The sequence below is a fragment of the Macrotis lagotis genome, chromosome 1, assembly GCF_037893015.1.
Source record: "Macrotis lagotis isolate mMagLag1 chromosome 1, bilby.v1.9.chrom.fasta, whole genome shotgun sequence".
Taxonomy (NCBI): domain Eukaryota; kingdom Metazoa; phylum Chordata; class Mammalia; order Peramelemorphia; family Peramelidae; genus Macrotis; species Macrotis lagotis.
Genome location: NC_133658.1, coordinates 561,348,059 through 561,359,758, shown reverse-complemented (window position 1 = coordinate 561,359,758; position 11,700 = coordinate 561,348,059). Strand labels below are relative to the sequence as shown.

The following is an 11,700-nucleotide window of genomic DNA, read 5'->3' as shown; positions in this document are numbered from 1 at the left end:
ACTTTTTCCTAGGAGTCAAAATTTAGAGGGGACTGACAGACACTGACTCTTCTGTAGTGGCATCTTCATCTCTCCACCCACTAGCCCTTGTTTCCTGCAGTCCAATGTCTGAGGTTGCTTACTGCTGACACATTGTTTGCCTCTTGTGCCAGACTTACTATGACTCTGACAGAAGTGCAATGTGAGAGTAGAGTAGGCAATATGAAAGAACAATGTCATCAGTATTAGAAAGATCTATTCATCTTTTTTTTAAATTCACATTTGGTTTTAAGAATAATCCCAGACCTTCTATCACCTCTCCAACAGCTAACTATTGTTGCCTTGCTTTTCAAAAAATGATGCCTATTTCTCTGTATATTATCTATGGAACTAGGCAACTAAAGAGCAGATTCAGTTATTGATTTGAGCAGAAATATATACAGGATTTTTAGGGCAAATAATATTTGTCTTGGTTGTGACTTATTTCTGTATTCTGATCCTCAGTTTTGTTTTCTGAACCAAATTGCTGTTATATAATTCACTGAATTTTAGACGTTTGCTTACCTTCATCCTTGAGATATCATTGCTATTTGTCATTATGTTTGATTTCCTTATTTATAGAATTATTATTCATATATATAAATATAAACAATATATTATAACATATATTGTTTTATACTATATAATAAATGTCATATATATTTATACTGTACATGCATATTTATAAAATGCACACAAGAATATGCACACACAAATTCAAATACATATACACATATGCAAGCATGTATGTATATGTATATTTATAGTTAGGACTTAAAGAAAGCAAGGTAATGCTAGGATATTTATTCCATCTTCAATCGGAAACCTTTCCTGGTCTTCTCTCTGTATATTAATTTTTACTTATCTTGTATATAATCAGTTTGTACATATTTGTTTGCTTATCATCTCTCCTATTAGATTGTTTACTCCTTGTAGGCAGGGACTATTTTTGCCTCTTTTTGTATCCCAGAATTTAGCTTAGTTTCTAGCACATATTTGGCACTTAATAAATGTTTATTGTTTATTGGTTGAAAAAAACAAAACTTTAAATAATTAGGAAATTTAATCTTATATAACAGTAAGATCAGTGAAAATATATTTTATTGGTATTTAAAAGTTTGTTTATTTAACTTAAATTAACAGTAATATTTTGAAGTTATATGTAGAAAATTGCATTGTCTAAACAATTACATTTTTTTAAATGACTTACATTCTTCATCTCTCAGTTATTCATAAATAAAGGGAATCTATTTGCTAAAACTTGGTTACCCTATTCAGAAACTGTACTCTGTCTTGTAGTCACTGTGGAAGATACAGGAATATTATGTTGCTTTAGTGAATTAAAAATTCTTTAAAGGACTTTCTCTATAATCTTGAGTCCTTTTTAGTGAAAGATATGTGCAAGTCTTTATTTAATTATTAAGACCATATACTTAAAGCTATTATCTAGGCCAAACCTCTTTATTTCATGGATGAGAAAATTGAGGTTGCAAAAGATTATTCGACTTGTCTAAGGTTACATAGGATTCAGTTTGACTGAGAATCTCCCATAAACTAGGTGGCAAACAGAGAATGTAGAAGCAAGTGAGCCCTGATTAGTTCTTTATTTAATTCAATTCATTATTATAGTCAGTCAATATGCATTAATTAAGTGTCTACAATATATATCACGTGCTGACAAGATCTTTTAGTTCTGCTAAGACACTTCCACTCCCCTCCTCCCCCTGAAATCATGTTTTCAAGATACTTTTATATACTCCAGCTCTATCAAATAAGGATCAACAGTTTGAATGTGGTAAACAATATATATAGTTCTGATGAACATGGATACCAATATTATTAAAATGAATATCTAAAGCACCTATTTTTCAGAATCCTTCTAGCTATTGGGAAATATATTAAGCAAGGTTCAATCTCTATGAATTTTATAGGGTTTTTTTAAACCACAAGGGATCTGATTTTCAATTGGCTGAACCTCCTCAAAAATATTTCACCAAGCATCAGCATGTGTTCTGGGTAAATGTCAAGTTGTGAGCTGGTTACCTCTATATTCACCTTTTTGGGGGGGGGGGGAGGCAGGGGGGGGTAGGGGATAAGAGAATCAATAAGAATTTTTTAATTTTGTCCACAATACTGTGTGAATTTATCTAATAATTTGGGATTTCTTTCCTTCCTTCCTCTCTCCCTCCCTCCCTTCCCTCCTCCCTTCCCCTTCCCTCCTCTCTCTCTCTCCTTTCTTTCTTTCTTTCCTTCCTTCCTTCCTTCCTTCCTTCCTTCCTTCCATCCCTTCCTTTTTTCTTTCCTTTATTCCTTCTTTTCTTTTTTGACTCAGCTCTTACCCACTTCACCCTATTTCCTTCCTAATGCTTTTGAGTGAATATCAGTCATTAAAACACATCACCAGAAAGCTAAGAACACAAACATAATATATAATTTCATTATCATAAAAACCAAAGAAATAAAATAAAATATGTTAAAGCAACTACCTATCAGACCTAGACAACCCTTAGCTAGTCTCTCACTATCCTACAAAGTAGGAGCAATTTAGTTCAGGTCCTTAGATTTAGTCATCCTCATCAGTGGCTTCACTTTCCAGGGTCACACTTGAAGAAAATGTTTGACTTGGAAGGCAGAAATTCCTCTGTCTCTGGAGAGTATCAGGGTTATTAATTCCTTCTATAATTTGCTCCCCACAGGTTTACAAGCCCCTCCTGTCCCAGGCTTGGTTTCCCTATGGGCAATACTGCGGTGTTGGCTGCAGTTGGGTCATAGTTGGGTCATAGTTTGGTACAGCAGCTAAAAGAAGAGAGATGCCCATATGGCAGCTTCCCTGGATAGTTGCTATCTGGTCAGTTGAGGAAACTGGAGATACAGGGCACTGATTCCTATTCCACTTGCTGCTGGCTAGAAGCTTTGATCCCATCTTTTAAATGCTTCCAGTTATGCTCATGGACTGAACTGTCTGGGTTCCTAGTCATTCTCTCCAGCTTATTTATTGCTGTGAAGCAGTGAAATGGAATTAGTCACAGACCCATACATGCAAAGAGTGTCCTCCCATGCCTGGGTTTCTTCCCTTTAGTCCTTAATTTCTTAAATTTCTTTACAATTGTCTTCTGCATGATGTCTGCCCTGTTTGACACCCTAGATCTTGGCACCTAAAGCTTAGTGGGTACAGATAACTTTGGTTTTCTTTGAACTTACTCATTCCCTTCTCTGCCCTTCTATTCCTGCTTCCTGGTTCTGGGCATACTCTGGACTCACCCATAAGCCATAAGGTAGGCAGTAGAGTAAAGAGTGAGAAGGGCAACTATAGCCTTGTAGAACAAGCTCTCTCTCTCTCTCTCTCTCTCTCTCTCTCTCTCTCTCTCTCTCCCTCCTTTCCTCTCTCTCTAACAGACATATACATACAAATACTCATATTCATACCCTGAGTTAAAAAATATAAAGGGAAGAAAATTATGACTTTATGTTGGGACAACAGTTCAATATTTACCCTGGAGGAAAAGTTCTTCCTAATTATCAAATCAAGACAACAAAGCTGGATGTCTCTTATACTGTTTGCTCTATTATTTTCAAGGTCACCTGATTCACTGACAAGAAGTTATACTGGTGACTAACTTAACATGCACTATAATTTTTTTTGCAAATACAATAACTACATATTTCAGAGCTTACCCTAATTATAAGCTCTCTCAAAGCAAGAACAAGCTATGGTCTAGGTCAAGTTCTTATAGAAATTCCATATTTATATGACATAAGCTATCAGCAAACTTTTGGGGTCTCACTCCTGGAACATGAGGGAAGGATCAAACAGACTGTCAGGTGGTGAAAGGGATTAGAATAAAAATGACACAGAACCCTTTGATCTAGCAATACCACTACTGGGTCTGTATCCTGAAGAGATCATGAAAAAGGGTAAAAATTCTACTTGTACAAAAATATTCAGAGCAGCTCTTTTCATGGTGGCAAAGATTTGGAAACTGAGAAGATGTCCATCAATTGGGGAATGGCTGAACAAATTGTGGTATATGATATGTATGTGATGAAACACTATTGTTCTACAGGAAATCAAGAGGGATGGGATTTCAGAAAAAAACAGGAAAGACTTGCATGAATTGATGCTAAGTGAGATGCGCGGAATCAGAAGAACATGATACACATTAACAACAATGAGGGGTGATGATCAACCTTGATGTATATGCTCACTCCATCAGTGCAATAATCAGGGACAATTTTAAAAGACTTGCAATGGAAAATACCATCTAAATCCAGAGAAGGAACAATGAAGTTTAAATGAAGACAAAAGCTTATTATCTTCAATTTTTAAAAGTTGCCATATATTATGTCATTTTTTTCTGTTTTCTTTCTTCCATTTGGATCTGATTCTTCTCTCACACCATGTTCAATAGCGATCTATGTTTAGCATAGTTATAAATGTAGAGCCTATATCAGATTGTTTTCTGTCAGGGGAGGGGGGAGGGAAGGGAGGAAGGAAGAAAAATATAAAACTCTAAATCTTGCAAAGAAAAAATGATTGGTAAAAACTACCATTGCATGTGGTTGGAACAAATATATATATATATATATATATATATATTTGAAAAAAATAATGAAGTGATCCAAGCAAAAAAAAATGATATGCAACTTCCAAGAATGAGCATGCAAATACTGCCATTAGCAATACTCACCTAAATTTCAATCCCTACTATTACTATATTCTCTTCTAAATTTTTGGATCTGTCTTCTCCCTCTGCATCATCTTTTAGTGGATGATTAGACTTGTACAGTTACATTGCATCAAGGACTTGAGCTCTTTTGGTTGGGGACATTCTTATTAGGAAATTTAAGTCCCTCTGCATAAAGGTCTATCTGAAGGAAGATGATATCAAAGCATGAAGAAGGTCTCAACTTTCACACAGATATTAAATAGGATGTGAGAAATACATTCTTCACTTGGCCAGCCTACATCAATAAAACTATAATTCTGCTCTCATGGGTCCACAGTATTTTTGAAGCCTTTACAGAGAGCACTCAGTGAATGGTGTAAGATTCTACCTCTCCTGCATCCCCTAGTCAAGGTACTATAGCTCAGAGAATATAACTCTATCTCTCCCTAACCATCCATCACCTAATGGAATGCAGCAGTACCTTTCAGTTTCAGATAGAGTCTGCTTTCAGTGATTTGGGCTCATAGCATCCCAGAGTTCAAGCTGGAAGGGACCTTAGAGGTGGTCATTAACTTCACCCCTCTTTCAATTTTATGAATGATGAAACAAAGTGAAGTTAAATAACTTGCCCAGAGTCACACAGCTAATAAACAGTTGTAGCTCTGCTCACATTGGTCTGCAGCACAAAATCATAAAGCTTTTTCCATTTGTTTGTGTCACTTTACTTCATTCTTACCAACTTTCTCTTTTCATGTTCACACTTTTCTATCTCCTGCATGCTAAGGAGAGTGGTATTTTCTTGTATTTAAAATATGTGCATTCCTGAAAAGTTAATGGGATACAATGTGTAGGGGGTAAAATAAAGGAAACTTTTAACTATTAACTTTTTAGGAATGCACTTTCTTTCTTTCTTTCTTTCTTTCTTTCTTTCTTTCTTTCTTTCTTTCTTTCTTTCTTTCTTTCTTTCTTCCTTCCTTCCTTCCTTCCTTCCTTCCTTCCTCCCTCCCTCCCTCCCTCCCTCCCTCCCTCTCTCTCTCTTTCTTTCTTTTCTTTCTTCTTCCTTCCTTTCTTCCTTTTTTTCCCTTCCTTACTTCCCTTCCTTCCTCCTTCCTCTCTCTCCTCCCTTCTTTCATTCCTTCCCTCTCCTCTCCTCCCCTCCCCTTGAGGGAGAGGAAGAAGAGGAGGGTTTAGATCCATGAAGAAAAATTCAAGGTGAGTCAGGATCATAGCAGCCTACATAGCAGTAGGATGTATTTTGGAGAAGTTCAAGCTTTGCTAATGTGTTTCCTTTACTATGATTTATGAAGGTATGTTGTCTCCTTAGTTGCTTACCCTTTCTACCAGGAGGGCCAGTCCTACTTGCCAACCTCTCAGTGTCTCTTGCCTTTCTCTTCATAAGGTGTCTGTTGCTGGTAGTCTCTTCTGACTCTTGTCCTATTACTTCTTATATGTAGTTGGTTATTACTAGAATAGTCTGTTATGAAATTAATTTATAATCTTTTCAAAGGAGATAAGTTTTTCATGTTACATGATAGGATGACATTCAGGCAATTTGGCTTTATGGACCTTTAAATAAAAATCAATAATAAAGACATGGTAAGATTTTAATAAAATTCCTTTAAATTCTGCATTTAAAAATATATATCTTTTAGTTTTACAATATCAACAATAGAACTTATTAATGTAAGAAGTTATGAATTTAAGTCCATGCATCTGGGTTAAAATCTAGGTTCTTCCCACCTAAACTTTCTAGGGTTCAATCTCATCTGTAAAATGAGGAAGTTAGATTAGATTATCTTTCATGTCCCTTCTAGTCTTAAGCCCATGATTCTATAACTTCTGCCTATGCCCAAGTGATGACAGAAGATATTTACATATGTACTACATTTTGCTTATGAAACACTTTGATATGCACATCTTTTGATATGAGATAAAATTAGATAAGTAGAAAAAAATTACAACTCAATTTCTCACATGAAGAAATTGAAACTCAGTGGTTTAACTCAAGGTTACATAACTAGCAAGGCAGACCATATTAGAAAATTCAACTGAGCTATTTCCCAGACCAGTCTTGTTTCTACTTTGCCAAACTGTCATTAATTTTCTTTTAAATCTTATTTTCTTATTGAGGGAGAGGAAGAAGAGGAGGGTTTAGATCCATGATTTTTCTCCATTTGGAGGACTTAGGAAATGAAAAACCCCCTTCAGTGATGTAGATTTGCAACTCACCTGCAATTTATAATGTTAGAAGAGTTTTGAAGAGCACAGAAAGGTTAGAGATCTTGCTTGTTGTTATATAATTAAATTATTGGAATGTAGGTTTTTCTGATTTCAAGGGTTTCTTTCCATTTTCCATGTCATACTTCTTTTTTTCAACAAGAGGCTATAAAAATCAATAGAAGAAACATTGTTTTTCAACATTAAGCTTGATCTCAGTACTTACTTTCTGAATAGCTACTCCTTTTATTATGCTTTTCATATAAACATATTACTATTGTTGGGAAATAAAACCTGGTTATGCTGATTTCTTTATAGTTTCCATCATATTATGTGTAAATTGTCCAATAGTTCAATGTTAACTTAAAATATAATACAAATAGAACCAGGGAAATTAAGTATCAAAGGTTTAGGTCTTTTGACTTCAGGGCCAGGGATTATCTCACTTTATGAATCTGACTTCTAAAGCCACTTTTTTTGTGCAAGTCATCTAAAAGAATTTTTATATATGTGTCTATACAATGTAAATACTTGCTAATTCAATTGTTCTTTCCATTCAGTTACATGTCACATTCTAAGCCATCTTTATTTTTTCTTATGAATAGAGAGACCCATTTCTTTCTTTTTAAAAAATATTTTAAAATTTAATGCAATGAGGTTAAGTGATTTGCCCAGGGTCACACAGCTAGGCAATTATTAAGTGTTTGAGGTTGAATTTGAACTCAGGTCTTCCTGACTCCAGGGCCACCTAGCTGCCTGCTCCCCTCTTTTTTGAAAGACCTGTTTCTTCTGCTTTCCCCATAGTGTGGCAAATTAAGATGACTTCCCTTCCCTTTGGAAGACCCTAATAACTATATGAATTTGGAGGCTAGGCAATAACACAGGAACATCATAAAGGAGAGAATATGATTCCTCTGATTGGAGATCCCATTTTTACAAAGCATTACCTTTTTGCCTTTACCTTATCTAATTCTTCTCTTTAAGATGTAACTCAGGCATGCACCCCTTTCTGCATGAAGCCTTTCCTGATCCTCTGAACTGCTGGTATTCTCCTTTCTTAAATTTGCTACATGTATTCATCTCCTTTTATTTTACATATAGACAGCATATATATTTATATATACCTATATACCTCATTATAAAACAAGTTCATTGAAAATAGAAATTCTTTTTTATATCTCTGATGTCTAACAGTGCTCGGCATATTTTTATTTTTGTTGTCATTTAGTTATGTCCAACTCTTCATGATCCCATGGACTATAGGACATAGACCCTTCTATCCTTCACTTCTCTTGAAATCTGTCCAAGTTCAATGATATTATTTATCCATTTCATCTTCTGCCATCCTTCTTTTTCCTTTTTCCTTCAATCTTTGCCAATATCAGATCTTTTTCAATGAGTCTCATCTTCTCAATTTACAGTCACTTTTTAAGTTTCAACTTTGGTATTTGACCTTCCACTTAATAGCCTGAATTGATTTCTTAAAGTATTAATTGATTTGATTTCCTTGCTATCTAAGATATTCTTTAAAGTTTTCTCCAGAACCAAAATTTGGAAGTGTTGCAGTTGCTCACCACTCTTCTTCTGACCTGAGGGGTCATCGCTTTTATCTTCTAATGTCATCTCTGTTATTATTTTAGTATTGTCAATGGGATTTTCTTAGCAAAGATACTGGAGTAGCTTGCTATTTTCTCCTCCCCACTCTCCAGTATGACCTGTCTGTCTTGGGTAATCCTGCATTAATTTCACTGAGCTATGCAAATCCTTCTGCTACATAAAGGCAAAGATTAGGTGGGACTTGGCACATGCTAGATGCTTAATAAATGAATGTTGATTGATTGATTATTTTGCCTTCAGTTTTGGTGCATGACATGATTGATTTAAGATTTGCACAGCCCCTAGACAGTCATGATGATAGGAATATTTCTTTCAGTTATTAGGATATGTACTCTCAAGACTGGCAGAATATTGATTTATTTTCTCACAAGTATAATTTCGGTCTTTTCATGCTTGTCTGACACTAGAAACTTCCTTCCTTAAAAAAAAACGATCTCAAGTAATATATCATAGATTTTTGTTTTGGCTTTATTGATCAATTAATAATCATTTATTGAGCACTTTCTTTGTGCCAACCCATATAGGTACTGGACTCATAAAGGTAAAAGACGAGAGTCTTTACTCTCAAGAAACTAATATTCTATCTTTGTAGACAATATTTTTTTAAAAAATAAACTTACATGACAATATAGAAAGCATAATAATAAAAAACTAGATGTCACAAAATAAATTTAAAAAATGAGAACAGGCAGAAAATAAGAAGAATTTTAATAAGGGTAAATGTAAAGTCTGATATTTAAATTAAAAGAATCAGTAGCACATTATAGGATGACAGAGCTATATTATAAAAATAGGTCTTGTGAGAAAAGTCAGAGAATACTTGGTTTGCTGCAAGCTTGATATTAACCAACTGTATGAACTGGGTTTTTTTTTTAATGCCAATGCAATCTTAGGCTATAAATAGCAATTGATCAAACATCAAGTAAATATTAGGTACGTACCAGGTGTCAGATACTTCTCCAAGTGCTGAGGATGTGAAATCAAAGGCAAATTGCTCCTTTCTTCCAGGTTATCAAGGGAGACAGCATAGATCTACACATGTATATACAAAAAAGATTATAAGGTTATTGTTTGTGTGTGTGTGTGTGTGTGTGTGTGTGTGTGTGTGTGTGTGTGTGTAGAGAGATATTAGCCATTTCAAATATCAGAAAAGTCTTCATGTAGAACATGGTTCTTGATCTGAAATGAAGAAAATAAGGAATCCTAAGAGGGAGAGAGGTGATGGAAGAATAGATTCCAGGAATGGGAAATGACTTATGTAAAGACCATATTCTCTGTAGGAGAGAAATAGAATTCCATGTCATGTAAGTAAGGCCAGATTGAATTGTGAAGTTGTAAAGAGGGACTATAACTAGAAAGTAGGTTGGAATTAGTTTTAAATGATCAACAGGAGTATATATTTGATCATAGAAGTAATAGGGAACCTTTTGGGGGGGATTATTGAATACTTTAAGAGAGATACAGACCAATTCAAGGAAGATAAGTCTCATTGTACTCTATACAGATTATTAAAGCCACACATGAAGTATTGTATTGAGTTCTGTGTTCTACACTTTAAGAAGGATATTGATCAGTTAGTACATATTCAGAGGAAGTCAATCAGGATGATGAAAGGTTTGAATATCCACATCATATAAAAGGGAAAGGAATAAGCCTTTATTAAGTGCTTACTATGTAATTATGCTAAATAATTTACAGACATTATGTAAGAAATTGTTGAAGATGAAACCTGAGCGTATTTAACTCATAAAAGAGAAGCATTAATGGGGAATAATGATATTTGACTGGTCACCATGTAGAAATGAAATTAGACATATTTTTCATACCCCCAGATACTAGTTAGACTTGAAATCCTTTCAAAACCTCAGCTTTTATGCAAGGGAATATGGTATATTATATTATACTTCTTAAATAAGAATACTGAGATAATCTAGATTGTAATGATGTGCACACCTCACAGGGAAACATATTGTTCACTAAGACATCACCTAAATATTGGCTATAATGTTATTCTTTGCTTGAAGATGTCTGTGAAGTACATTTTAATTAGAATTGAAAATTACTTCTCTTTTGAAACTTGCTAGACTTCAACATGATAACCCGTGTCCTTTTCTAAGTTAGGATACTATTTTCCTTTATTCTAAGGTAAAGATTCTTATTCTATACCCAGTTCCAAGAGCCAGTGATGATCCAAACAAGTGCATGAAACCAATTTCTTTGAACTCAGATCTGGGTGAAAAGTATTGTTCTTAACTCCACCTTTCTAACATGATCACATGTGGATCAAAAGAATTCAATATCTTACTTAGTCTGACTGTCTGATGTAACCCACTGTTCAAAGCCTGTTAACATAAGCCTTCTCATTGGTGGAGAATGATTATACAATCCTTCATGTCTATACAAGGGGCAGAAGAAAGTCTTAGCTTCTTCTTTCCCTTATTAAGTCCGTGTGAAGGATGAATAGTTTTGTATGTGTGTCTATGTATCTCATGCAAGCAAGGCTCAGTTGTCCTCTTTGGGGATATAGTTAAGGCTTGAGAATTAAGCAAAAAAACATGAAAAAATAGGTGAGAACAGTTAAAATAGCTGTCACCAAATTCTGTAGATTAAGTATATCAGAAAGGAGGAGAAAGGCTGCTATAGGGAAATGTACTGATAATATCAAGGACTGGCCTAATAGGAAAAGGAGAACTACAATACTAAAAATAAGAAAAATCAGATCCAGGAACTAAAAAAAATAGTCTGAGTCCATTTAGTGTAAGGTAAATAATACAAGTCAAGAAGCACCAGTGGTCTTATTTTCAACTTAGTTTATTTTAGTATATTGTGGTGTTTTAAATACTTTATGAACTTGTGATTGCTTATCCATGGAGGTAAACTTTCTGCCAAAGCTCATTACAGCCCCTCTATACTTTAATAAATTGTTAAAGTGACTGATAAAGTCACCAAGCTGTGGCTAATCTGGTGATGCACATTTCTGAATTTACCTGGTCTGGTCCTCTAATCACAAACTATACTTGAATCCTTTCAAGTGTGATAAGCCTCTCCAGAAATTGTCCTTGGCTTTCATAGTCTTCAAAGGACATTCTATATCATGAAGACTTTAGTAAAAATTAACCACAGCACATGATAATTAATAGTCATAGGGTTGATCAAGAATCATTAGAAGAAATAAATCATG

The 11,700-nt window shown here is 34.6% G+C and overlaps 1 long non-coding RNA gene across 1 annotated transcript in view; it reads right to left on the bottom strand.

The window, feature by feature from the left end:
* Positions 1 to 5,958: 5,958 nt before the first annotated feature.
* The window catches only part of LOC141521410 (uncharacterized), a 31,169-nt gene continuing 25,427 nt past the window's right edge, over positions 5,959 to 11,700 (bottom strand). The window contains exons 3-5 of the long non-coding RNA XR_012477932.1: positions 9,461 to 9,551; positions 6,915 to 7,068; positions 5,959 to 6,251 (exon numbers count right to left, since the gene is read on the bottom strand). This is a non-coding gene — a long non-coding RNA (uncharacterized LOC141521410). The remainder of the gene's footprint in view (positions 6,252 to 6,914; positions 7,069 to 9,460; positions 9,552 to 11,700) is intronic.